This window comes from Pinus tabuliformis, chromosome 3_1 (assembly GCF_031772625.1).
Source record: "Pinus tabuliformis cultivar Carrire ecotype Pingquan chromosome 3_1, CPIR1, whole genome shotgun sequence".
Taxonomy (NCBI): Eukaryota; Viridiplantae; Streptophyta; class Pinopsida; order Pinales; family Pinaceae; genus Pinus; species Pinus tabuliformis.
The window spans coordinates 920,043,088-920,059,817 of NC_142301.1; the positions used below are offsets into that span (position 1 = coordinate 920,043,088).

Below are 16,730 nucleotides of genomic sequence, written 5' to 3' on the forward strand. Positions count from 1 at the left end.
TATGTAATTCTTTCTAAATCTTGACTGGCTCGATGTATATGACAAAGATACTAATTGATTTTAGAAGTATGAATTATTAGATAATTAACAAAAGTTTTTTTTAGAAATTATATAAGAGAAATTTTTGGTCGAAGTCTTTCTGTTCATTATCAAGACCAAATGAAGAGGCAGACCATGGCAAAGGCTTAAATAGAAAGCAACATAGAAACCATAATTTCAAGTAATAGTTATATTTGAACAATAATATTTAAATTATGATATTAATTTATTAATATATTAAAAACAAATATTATTAAATAACAAACTAGTTTTTGAAAAATAATATTTAAATTATAATATTAATTTATTAAAAACAACTATTAATAAGTAACAACTATTAATTGATTGTGATATACATACATATTTCCATATTTCCATTAATAACGAAAAAATAATCAACTAAAACGTATAAAAGAGTTAAGAACACCCAGCATGATGATTATATGAGTTATAATTTTTTGAAATTGTGTTACTCTAAATTACTTTTCCACTGAGACAAATGCACTTAGTGATATCACCTAAGTGATTTATTTTATAAATTGAATTGTCACTTAATTTTTCTTTGAGTTGTCACTTAGCATTTCGTTGGAAGGATTTATTCTAAATTAGAGTGCTAAAACATATTGAGAAGTAATTATAAGTTATAATTTTAGTAAATGTTTCATTGTTGTGTGAAAGTTAAGAAAAAAAATGATTATTTAATGAAATTTGAAAACTTTAACAGATACTTAATGTTTATTATGTGTATATCATTATAATTATATAACTTATTAATTGAATAAGTATGGTAATAAAGATTTAATTTTTATTAATTGAATAAGCATGGTAATAAAGATTAAATTTTTTATATAATATTATAAGATATTATGTTTGGTGGGTTATTATTTTATTATATTATTTATTAAAAATATATTATAATATTTAATTGTATGAATATTTATATTGATATTATTATTTATAATGTTTTTGAATGTGTTATTTTGAGTTAATAAGAAATTTGAGTGTAAATCAATTTATTTGAATCTAGTGAAAGTAAAAAATTTACTTTTGATGTTTATGTAATTTTTGTATTATATTTTGTAGAAATATGAATTATATTAAGTTAAATTAAGAGAATACTAATATAATTTTTTTCAAATATATAGCTTAAGTGATATTAAATTAAAAATAATAAATATATATTTTAAAATAAAATATAATTACTCTTAAGATAAGAAGATTAAAAGATAAATATATTAATATTGTGAGAAAATGTAACACTTAAGAAAAACTCAGGTATTGAAATGCAATAATAAGTGAAAATAGATGGTATATGTAGATACAAATTGTTAATGAGTGTAGAGTAGTGAGTTTAAAGTTAGTCATGTTATTAATTTGTAGGTTATAATGAAGTTGTTCTTTAAGTGAGCTTATAAAAGAGGAATTCATTTAAACAAAAATAAAATAAAATAGATTTAAGGGCCTTAATATATAAGTGTGTATGTTATAAGAATCATGGCATGTAGACTTAGTGTAAGGGGATAACTTAATTATGGCAAAGAAAAGCTTAATGAATAATAATGTTGAAGATTAGACTTCTTAAGCATGGTACTTTGTAATGCACAATGCTAAATTTGCATAATAAATGTAGAGTTTAAATATTTTAATAGAGTTTAAATATTTGAGTAGAGTTTAATGGATTTGTGGATATACAAGCATAGCGGTTGGTTAACCCCTTTTTGGTGAAGGGATTAGAAATATCAATTATGATCCATGTGGTTACTAAGGTTTTTATCTTCATAAAAACAACATGCACAAACATCAACTCAAGGTAATGCTTGGAATTTGTTAGTTGGATATTACATAATTGATTGTGAAACAATTTGTGTGTCCACATTTAAAATTAGTGTTTAACTTTGTTTCGATGATGTTACTTCTCAAAAAGGGATGAATGGTACAATGAAGGGATGAAGGAAAATAGTATGATGAATTGATGAACGTGAAACGAATAATGACATCTATTCTAGATTTATTTTGTCAAATGTGTCAACTAATCTAGATTTTTTATGTATGATTCTCATATTTATGATATTATGATATGAGGTATGTTGACATGTGGTTCATTTATTATGTGATAATATGTTGATGTTATAACTTAGGAGGATATCATGATGTGAAGTGGGTCGTAATTGTATGTAGATTTATGACATGCAATTTTTTTTGATAACAATGATGTTATGTTATCATGATGATATACAGAAGTTGGCATGTGGGTACCGTCTATGATGTTATAATTATAAATAATGCACCGAATGTATGTCGAGATGTGGTGACTGATAGGAAATCAACAAATGGGTTGAGAGGGCCGATTTATTTGATGATCTCGTGGGAGCCCATACCTGCAAGGGAGAATATGTAACACCATATGGGCTAGGGACAAACTCAATCATCATTGCATATGACAGTGGTTCCTTTGTCTTGTATAAATCTTAATGGATAGCTCTCGAGGGGTTATGGGACCATCTTGAGGAGGCCAAGTGCATGGTATTGTAGGCCAAGTGTCTATTGGAATTTGAATAAACCAGCGCTCCCTGTGTGTTTCGTGACATGTGCTTAACCACCTCTCGTAGATATTTTAACTCTGGTGATTCGTTCGTTTACTAACACCTGTGGGTTTTGGTGTAATGGAAATTGTGACTCCATCAAGTGGTATCAGAGCCAAAGGTCTCAAATTTGAATCAAACTTGGCTCACGTTTGGGGGGGGGAGATTGTTGCATATTGGATAAACCAGCACTCCCATGTGTTTCGTGACATGTGCTTAACCGCCTCTCATGGATCCGTTAACTATGGTGATGTGTTTGTTTACTAACACTTGTGGGTTTTGGTGTAATGGAAATCGTGACTCCATCAAGTGGTATCAGATCCAGCTTCTTTGTAATCATCCTAATAGTTGGAAGAAGAATGTTTAGTCACAATGACCAGTAAGGATGCAGGAAAGGTTCCTCAATTTGATGGAACAAGCTTTTCCATTTGGAAAGTTAGGATGAAATTTTGTTTGATGTCTCTTAGACCAGAAGTATGGCAATCAATTATATATGGTTATAAAACTCCATCTTCTCCACCAACAGATTAGGATGGAAGGGAAGTTTATGTAGCAAATGTCAACGCTCTGAACTCTATATCAAGTGGAATAACTGACCCAGAACTTACTAAGGTTATGAACTGTGAATCTAATAAGGAAATGTGGGACAAGCTTGTTAGCATTTATGATGGAGATACCAAGGTAAAGAAAGAAAAACTCCAAACTTTTACAAGACTATTTGAAATTCTAAAGATGAATGAAGAAGAAGGAATTGCTGCTTATTTTCTCTGAGTGGATGAAGTTGTTAACTCACTTAAAGGGCTAGGTGAAAACATTGAACAAAAAATAATTGTCCAGAAGGTTTTGAGATCACTTCCAGAGCGTTTTGATTCTAAATCTAGTGCCATAGAAGAATTAAAAGACTTGGACACCTTGTAAATGGATGAACTTCATGAAATTCTCATTGCATATGAACTGAGAAAAGGTATCTCAAATCCTAAAGAAGTTTCAAGGCCTCAAAAGCATCAAGAAAAGGGAAAAGTTATAATTGTAGCAGCGATGATTCTGATGTTGAAACAAAATTAGCACAATTTGTGAAGAAGTTAAGGAAAGGATCCAAACTAAGAGGTAAGTATCCTCTCATTTATTTTAAATGTGGTAAAATAGGACATTATGCTGCAAAATGTCCTTTCAAGGATGATAGTGATGATGAAAATGATTCCAAAAGAAAAGTATTAAAAAAGAAGGGACCAAACAAAAAGACTTTCTTCTCCAAGTAAGATGAATATGATGAACATGAATTTAAGATAAAGAAGAAAAGTTCAACTAGAGTGCTCGACCAAAGCTGACATTTTGGAATGGTTATGCTTAATGTTAGTGGCATGCTCTTGAATGATAGTTAATATAGATTGATCGGTATCGCATTAGCATGTCGCTAACATCAAGCATAATCGTTCCAAAACCTCAGCTTTGGCCGAGCACTCTAGTAAAACCAATCATCACATTTGTATCGAAAACTCTTGTGTTGTGGCCAAAATTGATCATTATCACCATAGAAAATTTAGAGAATCTATCGAAATAGGAAAACACCCTAACAACCTCAACTGTGATGATGGTTGGAAAATAAGTGATAATTGGATTCCCACTCTAACTAGGGATTCTACCTTCTCCTAGATGCTCCCTGCCCCATTATCCCTTGGTCCTCCTTATGGTATACCAAACCCTAAAAAATATTAAAATAATATTTGAATAAATAACAATAATCAAGAATGTATCAATTTACTCTTTCAATCTTTAAATTTATATTAAAATTAAATTCATTTTAATTTTAATTAAACCTTAGTTAACTCAATCCCAATCAAGTATACTTTAAAAACCAGAAAACTCTATAAATTAATAATTAATAAAGATACAATAATAGTCTATAAACATCAAGGCTTAGGAACATCATTAACAAAATATCTTAATAATTATCAATTAATAAAGATATAATAATAGTCTATAAGCATCAAGACTTAGCAACATCACTAACAAAATATTTTAATAATTATTAATAAGGAAAATTATATATTTCTATAAATTTGAGAACATTAGATTAAGATAGTTCATTATCATTATAACATTAAGTTCTAATTATTATTTATTATTTCAATCATGGTTTGAAAAGAAAATAATAAAAATTCAATTAGTAATGCATATAAGATTAAGTTAGTTCATGATCATTATTAAATATCAAGTTTTAATTATAATTTAATATTTTTAATCATGTAACAGTTAAACATTATTGCCAATACTAAAAATTAATCATTAAAATTTTGTAATTAACAAAAACTAATTAGTTATGCATAAAACAAATAGTTAGTTGATAATCATTAATAATATTAGGTCATAACATTTAATTTTAATAATTTAATCAATAACTAAAAATACAATTTTCAAAATTTAATAATCATTAATAAAATCAATAAATTAAACTAAAATCTGTTTCATATCATTATCAAACCTGTTGGCTCCATGCATTCCCATCCCAACCCTCTCCTCTATTTATTACCCCATTAATATTTGACTTATTCACTCATCTAATCCTGATGATGAACCGCAGAGGTTGGTTCGAAACGCCGATTACAAAAAACATGAATGCGATGACTCTGGAAGGTATCACCACACAAATTGCAGATCGCAGAAGCCTCAAATATATAATTTGGTGAAGATCAGAAAATCAAAAGCAGTAAGAGACATTCCTATAATTTCAAAATCTGAAAAGGTTATATCTACTCCATGTCAACATGGCAAAGAGACAAGGACTAATTTCAAGACCAAGGAATCCTCTACATCAAAGCCTTTAGAGATCATTCATGCAGATATATGTGGACCTACTAGAACCCTAGCTCTAAAAGGATAAAGGTACCTTATTTTATATATAGATGATTATACTAGAATGATGTGGGTATTTTTCGTGAGGTTTAAATCAAAGGCATTTTAATGTTTTAAGAATTTTAAAGCCCTTGTTGAAAATGAAAAAGAATAAAAAATCAAGTGTCTTAGAACAGATAGAGGTGGAGAATTTACTTCAAGAGAATTCAATGAATTCTATGAAGAATATGGAATAAAAATGGAACTTTTTTTTGCTATAATTCCACAACAAAATGGAGTGGTTGAAAGAAAAAATAAATTTGTATAAGAGACTGCAAGAACAATGTTGCTTGCAGCTTATTTGCACCCTAAATTTTGGAGAGAAACAGTTGGGGCGGCAGTATATACTATGAATAGAACTCCACTTCGAACAAATAGTGACAAAACCCCATATGAATTATCGAAAGGAAGACTTGCTTCAATAAAATATTTTAGAATATTTGGGAGCAAATCCTTTATGAAAATTAATAATGATTCTCTTGGCAAATTTGACTCTCGAGTTGATGAAGGAATATTTATTGGGTATTCTACTAGAAGCAAAGCCTACAAATGCTACAACAATCAATTATGAAAATTGGATGAAAGAAATGATGTAAAGATCGATGAATCCCTTCCTAATAAGAAAGTCGAAATCAGTAAGGAAGATCTTGTTCTTGAAGAATTTGAAGATGATTCTACAAAAGAAGAAAATGAGCAATAAAGTCAAAGGGAATCTTTTCAAACTCCATCAATAATGAAATTTGTTCAAAAGCATCATCCGGAAGAACATATTATTGGTGATATATATGATGGAATGCAAAGTTACCCGAAAAAGGATGGCAAATACACCAAAAAGGAGTGATGTTGTCCTACTATCTATGATAGAACCAGAGAAATTTTCCCAAGCTAGTAAGGATCCTTGGATTAAAGCAATGGAATAAGAGATGTATAAAATCGAAAAAAATAAAACATGGGAATTAGTACCTCGTCCAAAAGACAAGAATGTTATAGGAACCAAGTGGGTGTTCAGGAATAAGATGAATGAAGATGGACAAATCATCATAAATAAAGCAAGATTAGTATGCAAAGGTTACTCACAAATTGAAGGAATTAACTTTGAATAAACCTTTGCCCCTGTAGCTCAATTGAAATCTATAAGGATGTTCTTAGCATTTTCTTATTCAAAAGACTTCAAAGTTTATCAAATGGACGTGAAATCATCCTTTCTAAATGGTGAACTAAAGGAAGAAGTTTACATGGAACAACCAGAAGGATTCGATTTAGCTTAAGGAAAATACTTTGTTTACAAATTAAGGAAGGCCTTGTATGGACTAAAATGAGGTCCAAGAGATTGGTATGCTAAAATTGACCATTATCTTCAACAACAAGGCTTCAAAAGAGGAGTAGTTGGAAGCAACCTTTACATGAAGATAGATAAAAATGGCTTATTAATCACACTTGTGTACATCAATGACCTTATATTTGTCAGAAACAATGATGAGATGTGTAATGAATTTGCCCAAAATATGTCTAAGGATTTTGCGATCTCAGTTATTGGTGAACTATCCTACTTCCTTGGAATTCAAGTAACTCAAACTAAAGCAAGGATGTTCATATCACAAACCAAATATCTTAGAGACATGATCAAACGATTTCGAATGGAAGAATGTGTTATTGTGAGCACACATATGACTAGAAGTTGCAAATTAAATAAAGATGATGAATCACGTTCAATAGATGCTACTCTTTACAGATAAATGATTGAAGCACTTATATATTTGACAGCTTCATGATCAGACATTATGCAAACAGTAGGAATGGTGGAAATATTTCAATCAGCTCCCAAAGAATCCCATTTGATGGCAGTAAAGAGGATCCTCAGATATCTGAAAGGAACTCTTAATTTTGGACTATGGTATCCTAAGAACACCACACTTATCTTAAACCTATACTGATGCAAATTGGGTAGGAAGCGTAAATGATATAAAAATCACCAGTGGGAATGCATTCTTCATGGGAGATTGTCTTATATCTAGGCTTAGAAAAAATCAGTCATCAATATCTCTTTCCACAGTTGAAGTCGAATACATAGTCGTTGCAAATTGTTGTACACAAACCTTATGGATGAAGGAAGGTTTGAAAGATGTCAATATAGAAACCAATCAACCTATCACCATCTACTATGATAGCACCAACACCATTATCCTTCCAAATAATCTAGTGATGCATTCAAAAACAAAACTTATTCTAATCAAGTTCCATTTCATCTGAGAACACGTTGCAAAACATAATGCCAAAATGGAATATGTCAACACCAAATAACAAATTGCACATATCTCCACAAAACCCCTACCACGAGAAGCTTGAATATCTTAGCCAAAATATGGGGGTCATCTCTCTTGCATCCCATTACAAGTATCTTATTCAAAAAAGGAGGAAGCAACATCACAGGGGGAGTAGCATAACAAGGGAAGCAGCTTGACAGGGGAGAACTATATGAAGTTTCCATTGATGTCAAAGGGGAAGAGAATGATGAAAGGGGGAGAATATTGCCATCAATGACAAAGGGCGAGATTGTTGGACAAAGTTGGCATTGATGTCAATACAATTACATCATTATTGAAGATGATGAAAATCTTGAGTATGAAGATGATCAAACTCGAGGATCCTAAGTGCTAACCCTAGGTAGATAACGAAACCCTAGCTTCATGGAAACCCTAACTCTAACCCTAAAAAAAATACCCTAAATTTCTAAACCTTAATCCTAATCATATTCGCATGCCATAAACACCTCAAAAATATTTTAATGCATTGCCATATAATAAAAACCTTAACAAATAAAATAAAATGCATTACAAATTACAAATTATGTATGTATTTGTAATGACAAGAATTACAACCATATAGTATTACCATACATTCTTACTTACGCTTTATTACAAACTACGCATTACATGCATCTGTTGGGCATACATTACATGATTTGTTTGACATACTTTAATTAAATTCATTGGAAATACATTAAATGATTAATTTGGCATACATTACGCTCCCAAAGACACACATTAATTAAATTCGTTAGGCATACATAATGTGTTTCCATACACTCACGTCGGCTTGAATCCAACAGATGTGTCCCCTCGAACAACAATTTAAACCTTATGTTCCCCTCGAACAACAATTTAAACCTTATGTTGGCTCTATGAACACGATATGATGATCCAACTTGTATGTGAATGTGTGTGTATATATATGTGAATGTGTGTGTGTATATATATATAAAAACCAATCGATGGATTTGTGTAATGTGTTCTCTCTTGAAGCAAGTGATTCCCCCTGAGATAGTAGAAGAGACGGATGGTGACAGCATGAAGGATCAGGAAAACCACTTCTATCTATCGGTGCTGGGTTATGCACGTTTGATCAATGCTCTCGTTAGGGCGAGCCGACCTTCCCTGGCGAAGCCAATGTGGATAAAGCCGATGCGGATAAGGCTGCTCTCTCGATGCAGGTAATAAAGAAGCCGTCTCCCTATCATCCGTTTCCCAAAGCTCCTGCCTCGATCACCATAGAGAAGATACAAGGGGTTCGATCACCACAGAGAAGAAACAAAGAAGAGCACAAAATTACAGTGAAGGAGCAGTAGTTTCATCCTCTGATCATTGCAGCATTGTGACTTATTTATGTGAAGTTGAGCCTACGTTTGGGTGGAGAGTCGTACCCAAAAACTTTGTTGTGATTAGCGGGATTCAAATAGCATTCAACTCTAGAGTCACAAGTAATAAATATCATCGCTACAGGTAAGTCACCTCTACTCGTGTTTTCAGAAATACCATGCTAATTAGTTGAATAGTTGTGTGTTGATTATAAATCACGTAATTGATCTAATTAATTACATATTTAAATTGTGGGTTGTTACAACACAACAATAAAATCCTCTCCCCTATTTACACATCAACCATGACGAGGAAAACAACCCACAATGTGCAAATCAACTCAATAAAAGCATAATAAAGACTTTCAATGCCTAATAAATCCACACAAAAATAGTATATGCAGGACAAATTTCAGCTCTGAAACTTCATTATCAAAATCGTTAATTACAAATTAATTGGGTGTAAACATAACACCTTTCAAATATTGACCTGAATGGACAGAAATCTACCTTATTTTAGCAAATCCCAAAACTTTTTTTTCGGGTTAGACGCTTGTTATGCAAAGGGGACAAGTGGAATGCGAAGAAAACCACATGTCAATACACTCAACATGAAAAGTATGTTTTCGATTGGGCAGAAGCTAGCCTTTCTCATTCTCCTCCAACTTCAAGAGAAAGATAGTGCACTCCAGCTCATCTCTGAAATTTTGTGATCTATACACAAACACAGGGAGAGGCTTTAACACTGTAGAATCCAACCTCATGTTCCATGGGCTTCTCAATTCTTAACCTATAAAATGAAACTGACGACGCCTAGAAGTTGATCTATCTCGGGATATTTTAGCAGGTTGCAAAAAATAGTAGTGAAGGTGTGTGTATCTTCCCATTGAATGCAGCAGCAGCTGTGAAAAACATCAGTTGAGCAGTTAAATTTGAATGTGTTTGGGCGCATTTTCAAATTCAATTTTGGTATTCAACCCAGCATGTATTAATGTGTATACATTGTATATCGTATATCATATCATTTTGCAAGGGCACATTCGGTTGGTGACAATGGAAATTAAGATCAAGCAGAGGTAGTCGGATGGTGGGCCATAAGCATTTGTCTCGAGGCTCGTTCTTGCAGTCACTCTCTGTGACATCCTTCAAGCATTTCAATTAATTATCAGAGATGGCCTATAAATAGAATGCATAACATGTCATTGCATGTCATACTAGCATGCACGAAGCCAATAATTGATTTAGTGCATGTTAAATAATCTTTGCCCATATGTATTGGACTATGATTTCAATGTCTCTTTCCACATTCCAATTTTATTTACAATTCTAATATGCACTCCTAGAAAAAGTTGTAAAAATTACTAGTGTAATGTGCATTATGCAAATGTCGTATTACATTTAATTTCCCTCTCATGAGACAAGGTTTAACTCCTCATCATGGGTTTTCTCTCCATTAGTATGGGAACAACAATGAAATAGGATCAACATCAATTATCACATGCGTACATGGAGGATAGATTTGAAGAAAGTGAGAAATGATATCTTCATCTTGAGTAAAATAAGAGGGAAGAATCAAAGATGAAGATGACCATGAGAGGCTACAATTCATTTTTAACAATATTCCCATCTCAGAAGTGGTAAATCTACTGCAAGAGGATGTGAGCTTGAGGATAGAAAGTTAAACAACTTACTTCAATGGAAGATCAATGTGTGAATGTTGAAATAGAAGCATTAGCCCATCCTATGTCAGAAATAAAATTGGATTCTCCCTTAAAAAATAATAATATATAAAATATCAACCCTCAAACTTCTCTATAATTAGGATTCAAGAAAGTTTTTTTCTCCTCATAATATTATTTACTAAAATATAAATCTTTATAATTTTAATTTCTTTATGACAATCAATTAAAACCATGTTAAATTCATTGTGAATGGCATTCTTACATATGAAACTTCTCTAAATTCACTACAAATTAGCGAATCTATGACAAGTATTTAACTCTCTTTGATTATATATATACAGGTAATGTGTATTTACTTTCTACAAAATTATTAAATCAATTCTTTACTATGTGATAAACCGGTTTAAAAACTTGTTAACCAATGTAAAAAATATCAATTATTATAATAAATTATTTGTTTAGTCCTCAAAACTATTAAAACAAATCAAGAAATCAACGAGGCTCGACTGATAAGGAGAGGAGAAGATGTGGAGCACTATCGACCAACGCCCCCCCACCCAATAAGTAAATTGAACCTTTAAGTGCTCGACCAAAAAGTGTCGTTAGGCTCATATTTTATAATAATGATTTAAATTCTAATCTTGATTATTTTTAATTTAATATAATTTTATAAAATTTTGAAAATAATATTAATTTATATTAATTTAAATGTTTGATTTTCATAAATTATATTAAATATTTTCAAAGTTAATATTAACATTATCGAAACATAAACCATCTCGCAATATTAAATTAAACAAAATGAATTAATACATTAATTTTATCAAATGCATCACTTCGATATTACCCTTTAAAATAAATTATTATTCTTATTTATTATTTATATAATATTATAAGCTAATCCATATATGAGATCTCAGCATTTCATAACCGTTATTTGTTTAAAAATGATTTGTAAATCAATCAACTTTGAAACTTGATTTATTATGAATCATTGAGGAAATTCTATCTCATTGTTCTCATCTTGGACGCCGCTGATAGAGAGATATATCATATTTATATATATATATATTAATGATGTATAATTCAAGTGGTAATGGTTAATCGACTGCTTCTACAAAAAAATTTCAGGCTGGGAGTCCAGGTTCTTATCTCTCGCTGGTAGATTTATTCTGGTGCAGGCTGTCCTTTCTCAGCTGGCGGTTTACTGGGCCCACCTTTATCACCTCCCTGCTTCTATTATCAACAAAATGAGGTCGCTGTCTGCAAATTTCTTATGGGGAGGCAGATCTTATCAATCCAAGATTCATTTAGCAAGGTTGGAATCTATCACCAAGCCGAAGAAGGCGGGAGGCTGGGGACTTGTTCATATGAAGGCATTTGCAAAAGCCCTTCTTTGTAAATCTCTTCATAGAGGTATATATGGCGATGGCATGTGGAGTAATGTAATCAGGAGAAAATATTTAAAAGGCAGAAGCATAATATACTGGTATAGAAGGAAATCTTTGGGAATTAAAAGGGGATCAGCAATTTGGCAGAGTTTTAGGAAAATCCAATCTTTTTTCATGGCAAACTTGCGATGGAGGATTTTCTCGGGCACCAGTATTCTTATCGGATTTGACACAATTGTAAATGGTCCGGACTCTCAGCTCCCTCCCGTTTTGATCTCCTTCTTCCACTCAAAAGGGCTTTTCACTTGGGATAAGCTGATCAATTCGTGGACGTCCTCTTCCTTTTCGTGGACGTCCTCTTCTCCGGTCTGGAAAGATGGGGAGGAGTTAGCACTGCCTCTGCCCATAAGGTCCATATGGGAATCAGCGGTTCAGAACATCATCGGTTCAAGGATTCGACATTCTGGTACAAAGGATGTGTTGGCTTGGGCTCTTCCTAAATCTTCTTTGCCTCTCCGTGTAAAGGATATATATGCAGCTATGTCCTCAAACCTACAAACAACTTCCGGCCCGATTTTTCCTTCTAAGCTTTGGAGGGTGTCATGCCCACTCAAAATGATTCTATTTTCATGGCTGGTGTTCTCTAACAGGAACCTCACGTGGGAGGTCCTTCAAAGGAAAGGATGGCAGGGTCCGGGCAGGTGTTCCATGTGTCAGCTTGCATCCGAATCAAACGATCATATGTTCTTCCAATGCGCTGCTTCTCTCCATATCTGGTATGAACTGTCTTTATCTTATGATTTTCCTTACCGGGTTTTCTCTTCTGTACAGGAAGGATTTATTTGGTGGAGCGAACAGCGCTCATCCTGGCGAACCTTGTTCGTCCTTGCCTGCTGGCTCCTATGGAAATGGAGGAACGCTCATCTCTTCAAAGATTCCAGGATAGCCCTGGACGCTATTCTGCCGCTCATATCGGCCAATCATGATCTTTTAGGATGATCTGTATATTTCTGTACTTTTTTGTCCCACTATATGTATCTGTTCACTGCTGCGAGTTAGAAGTTTTTTCTCTTCTGATAGCTTCTCTATGTATCAAGGAATATGTTTATCTGACTCAAGATCTCAAAATATGTATGTTCTCTCTGACTATCAAGATCTTCCTTTTTCGAGATGCTTTTGATATCTGCGGTGGATCACTCTAGTTATCAGTCACAAGATTTTGATGAGCTCTCTGCTATGTAATATGATTGTTATATTCTCTTAATATAATCTATGATGATTTTCTCTTCTGAAAAAAAGAAAAAAAAAAAAAATTCAGATCGTTAGGAAGATTTAATGATAATTTATTTATCAGAGTTCCATGATAATTTATTTATCAGAGTTCCAGTGTCAAACACAACTACGTTGAATAATCTTGATAAAAAGTACGGATGTACCGTACTTCTTTGGTGCTGGAAAAAAAAATATGTTAGAATTCTTATTGTTGAAAGGTATTCAATGGTATCAGCGTAAACACCTGCCAATTGAATTGAACGCTATAAATTTGATCTAAAACAACACCTGCAAATGACGTCTATTGTGTTACTCAACAAAAGAAAGTGTTGACGTGATATGATATAAAGAAAATGATATCCGTCAAGAACGCGATTCGAACCCGTAGCCTTTGGAATAAATACCTGAACATTGGCACCTTCGAGTAACCCGGCCATAGTTTAGACATTTGTTCTAAGGGAGGGAGCCTCCCCTGAGACTGGTGGTAGTGGGCGTTAGAGGCAAGCAAAGGGCAAGTTTTATTTGTTGTATGCAATTCAATTGAGACGGGTCACCTTCCCCATAAAAAGAATTCCCTTCATAAGCGGGTAGCATTATATATTCAGTAAGGATTTTGAAATGCTGGACTCCATCAACAACTCTGTCGTTGTAGTATAGTGGTGAGTATTCCCGCCTGTCACGCGGGTGACCCGGGTTCGATCCCCGGCAACGGCGCTCTTTTGCTTTAAACCAGACTGACACAGTCACTTACTGCGGCCACAATTTCCAGAGCGCTCGCTTAGCATGCAAGACTTACACGGGATCGATAGGCAAAATATGAAACCTGGGGGGATGTCGCTCAGATTTCCATTCCCATGTATAAGATTTTCTTTTAAATTTATAGAAGTTATCTTGGATGAACGGGTAAGATATAAAATCTCAAGGGGATGTAGCTCAGATGGTAGAGCGCTCGCTTAGCATGCGAGAGGTACGGGGATCGATACCCCGCATCTCCATTTCAATCTTGCCATTTTCTCGCAGCCCTTCTCTCTTCCTGCATCTCCGTGCTGTATATTAAACGAACAGACAGTCACTTAGTCCACAATTTTATTAATTTCATCTATTTTGAACTGAAATTTTTTGGTTTGGATATTTTTATTTCATCTAATTTGACTTGAAATATTTTACCTATTTTGAATGGATATTTTTATTTCATCTTATTTGACTTTAAATATTTTAAATCTCCATGTTGTATATTAAACGAACAGACACAGTCACTTCGTCCACAATTTTATTAATTTTTTTTTTTCAGAGAGAAAAAGCATCATAGTTTATATTAAGAGAATATAAAGTTCAGTATATATACAAAATCCTGTAGCAAATAGTTCCAATCTGACAAATGGCCAGAAAAAACAAAACCTACAGATTTCTTCAGTCTATTTTTACCCAAAGGACAGATACTGAAAAAGAGATCCAGTCGAAACATAGTACATACAATAACAGATTTTAAAAATTGAAGTCACTGAAACTTATATGAAGAAGCACAGAGATACCATCAATAGATAATGGAATGCCATAAAAACAGCGGAGACCCAGGCTCAAAAGAAAGCACATGAATGGAGACCAGCAGCCCAAAACATAAAGTCAGTTTATTAATTTCATCTATTTTGAACTGAAATTTTTTTGTTTGGATATTTTTATTTCACCTAATTTGACTTGAAATATTTTAAATATTTCATCCCCAATTTATTATCAGTTCATCTATTTGATTTGGGAACTAATTTTTCTTTTTATCAAAAATTTATGTTATTTTGTATGTAACTTTTTATTTCATTTCTTATATTTGAAAATGAGTATATATATATTTTTAAATAATTTTTTATTTTATTTTATTTAAGTAATTATATATTTTTTCTTATTTTTTTGTTTCATCAATGTAGATATTAAACAAAATTTCATTATGTAAAATTTTATGTACAATAATATTAGTAAATTTTAAGTGAAATAGAAAAATATCAATTAACTAAAACCATTCAAAAAAATTGGAAATATTAATGATAATTAGAATCACTACATTAATTAAAAATTGGGGATTTGGATTGTTGCAGAATTGTTCTTCCATACAAACTAATGTGTTATATTATTCCACCAAACTAATGTGTTATATTATTCCACCCCAACCACATTTTAATAGCAATTTTTTATTTCATCTATTAAATTTATAAAATTTTAATATTTACATTCACAATTTTTTTTATTTGATCTATTCGATTTTGATTGCAAATTTTTATTTCATGTCAAAAAAGATTATATATATTTTCCTACATTATTTTATTTATTTAATATAAAAAAATTATATATTAATTTAATTCAAAAATAACTTTTCATTTTCATTAAAAAAAAATTGGAAAAATTAATCATTTATAAACGTAATTTCAACCTCATTTAAAATAATCTATTTATAACTCTTAAAGAAACTAAATTTCAGTCTTGCTGTATAACTATAATTCATATCTTAATAACTTATTTTGTGAAGCCTAAATAAACTGGATAATTTTTAAAACCAATTTTACATCTTATTTATAAAATAACTAAATAAATGCTTTTATATTCAAACCTTTTAAACCGAAAACATTGGCTACGGCAACGGTGGGCTTGCGATTGCATTGGGTGTTGGAAAATGTTGTACTGGCGAAAATAGGCGATCATTTCATCATGAAAAAATGTTGGATTAAAATTTCAATTATAATGCATCTTGTTCTCTCCGCCCACAGCTATGCCGTCTTAGCTCAGCTGGTAGAGCGCGTGGCTTTTAACCACGTGGTCGTGGGTTCGATTCCCACAGACGGCGTTCTTTAATTCCATTGAACCTTGCGTTGATGTATTATGTATATTTATATTTCAATACCGGCCCATTTGCAATAATGTGAGACAGTTGTTGTTTAGAGATTATTTATGTAATTCTTCTTTTCAGCGTTTTATCAGTATGTATGTACGTTTTTTAATAGGATGTTTCAAGTCAGGTTAATTTACCGTACACTGTAACCCTAATGTAATAATATGTTTATTATTGGGGTTGTATGATTATTAAACATTAGAAGATGCCTATTTGGATTCTACAATATACGTGTGTGAGTTGAAGCATCAACAAATTGAATAATGAATGAGTTGATCATCGTGGTTGAATTTCGAATGTTCGATTTGATGGAAGAGGGAAATATTGAAGATTTTTAATTGTATAAAAAAGTGTTGAAAAGTG

At 32.1% G+C, this 16,730-nt stretch overlaps 3 non-coding genes across 3 annotated transcripts; all 3 read left to right on the top strand.

Moving 5' to 3' along the window:
- The first annotated feature begins 14,134 nt into the window (after positions 1–14,134).
- On the top strand, positions 14,135–14,206 carry TRNAD-GUC (transfer RNA aspartic acid (anticodon GUC)). Its single transcript has one exon. It is a non-coding gene; the product is annotated as a tRNA-Asp (tRNA).
- A 208-nt stretch (positions 14,207–14,414) lies between these two features.
- Positions 14,415–14,487, top strand: TRNAA-AGC (transfer RNA alanine (anticodon AGC)). The gene has a single exon. It is a non-coding gene; the product is annotated as a tRNA-Ala (tRNA).
- Positions 14,488–16,249: 1,762 nt separating this feature from the next.
- Positions 16,250–16,322, top strand: TRNAK-UUU (transfer RNA lysine (anticodon UUU)). The gene has a single exon. It is a non-coding gene; the product is annotated as a tRNA-Lys (tRNA).
- Positions 16,323–16,730: the final 408 nt, after the last annotated feature.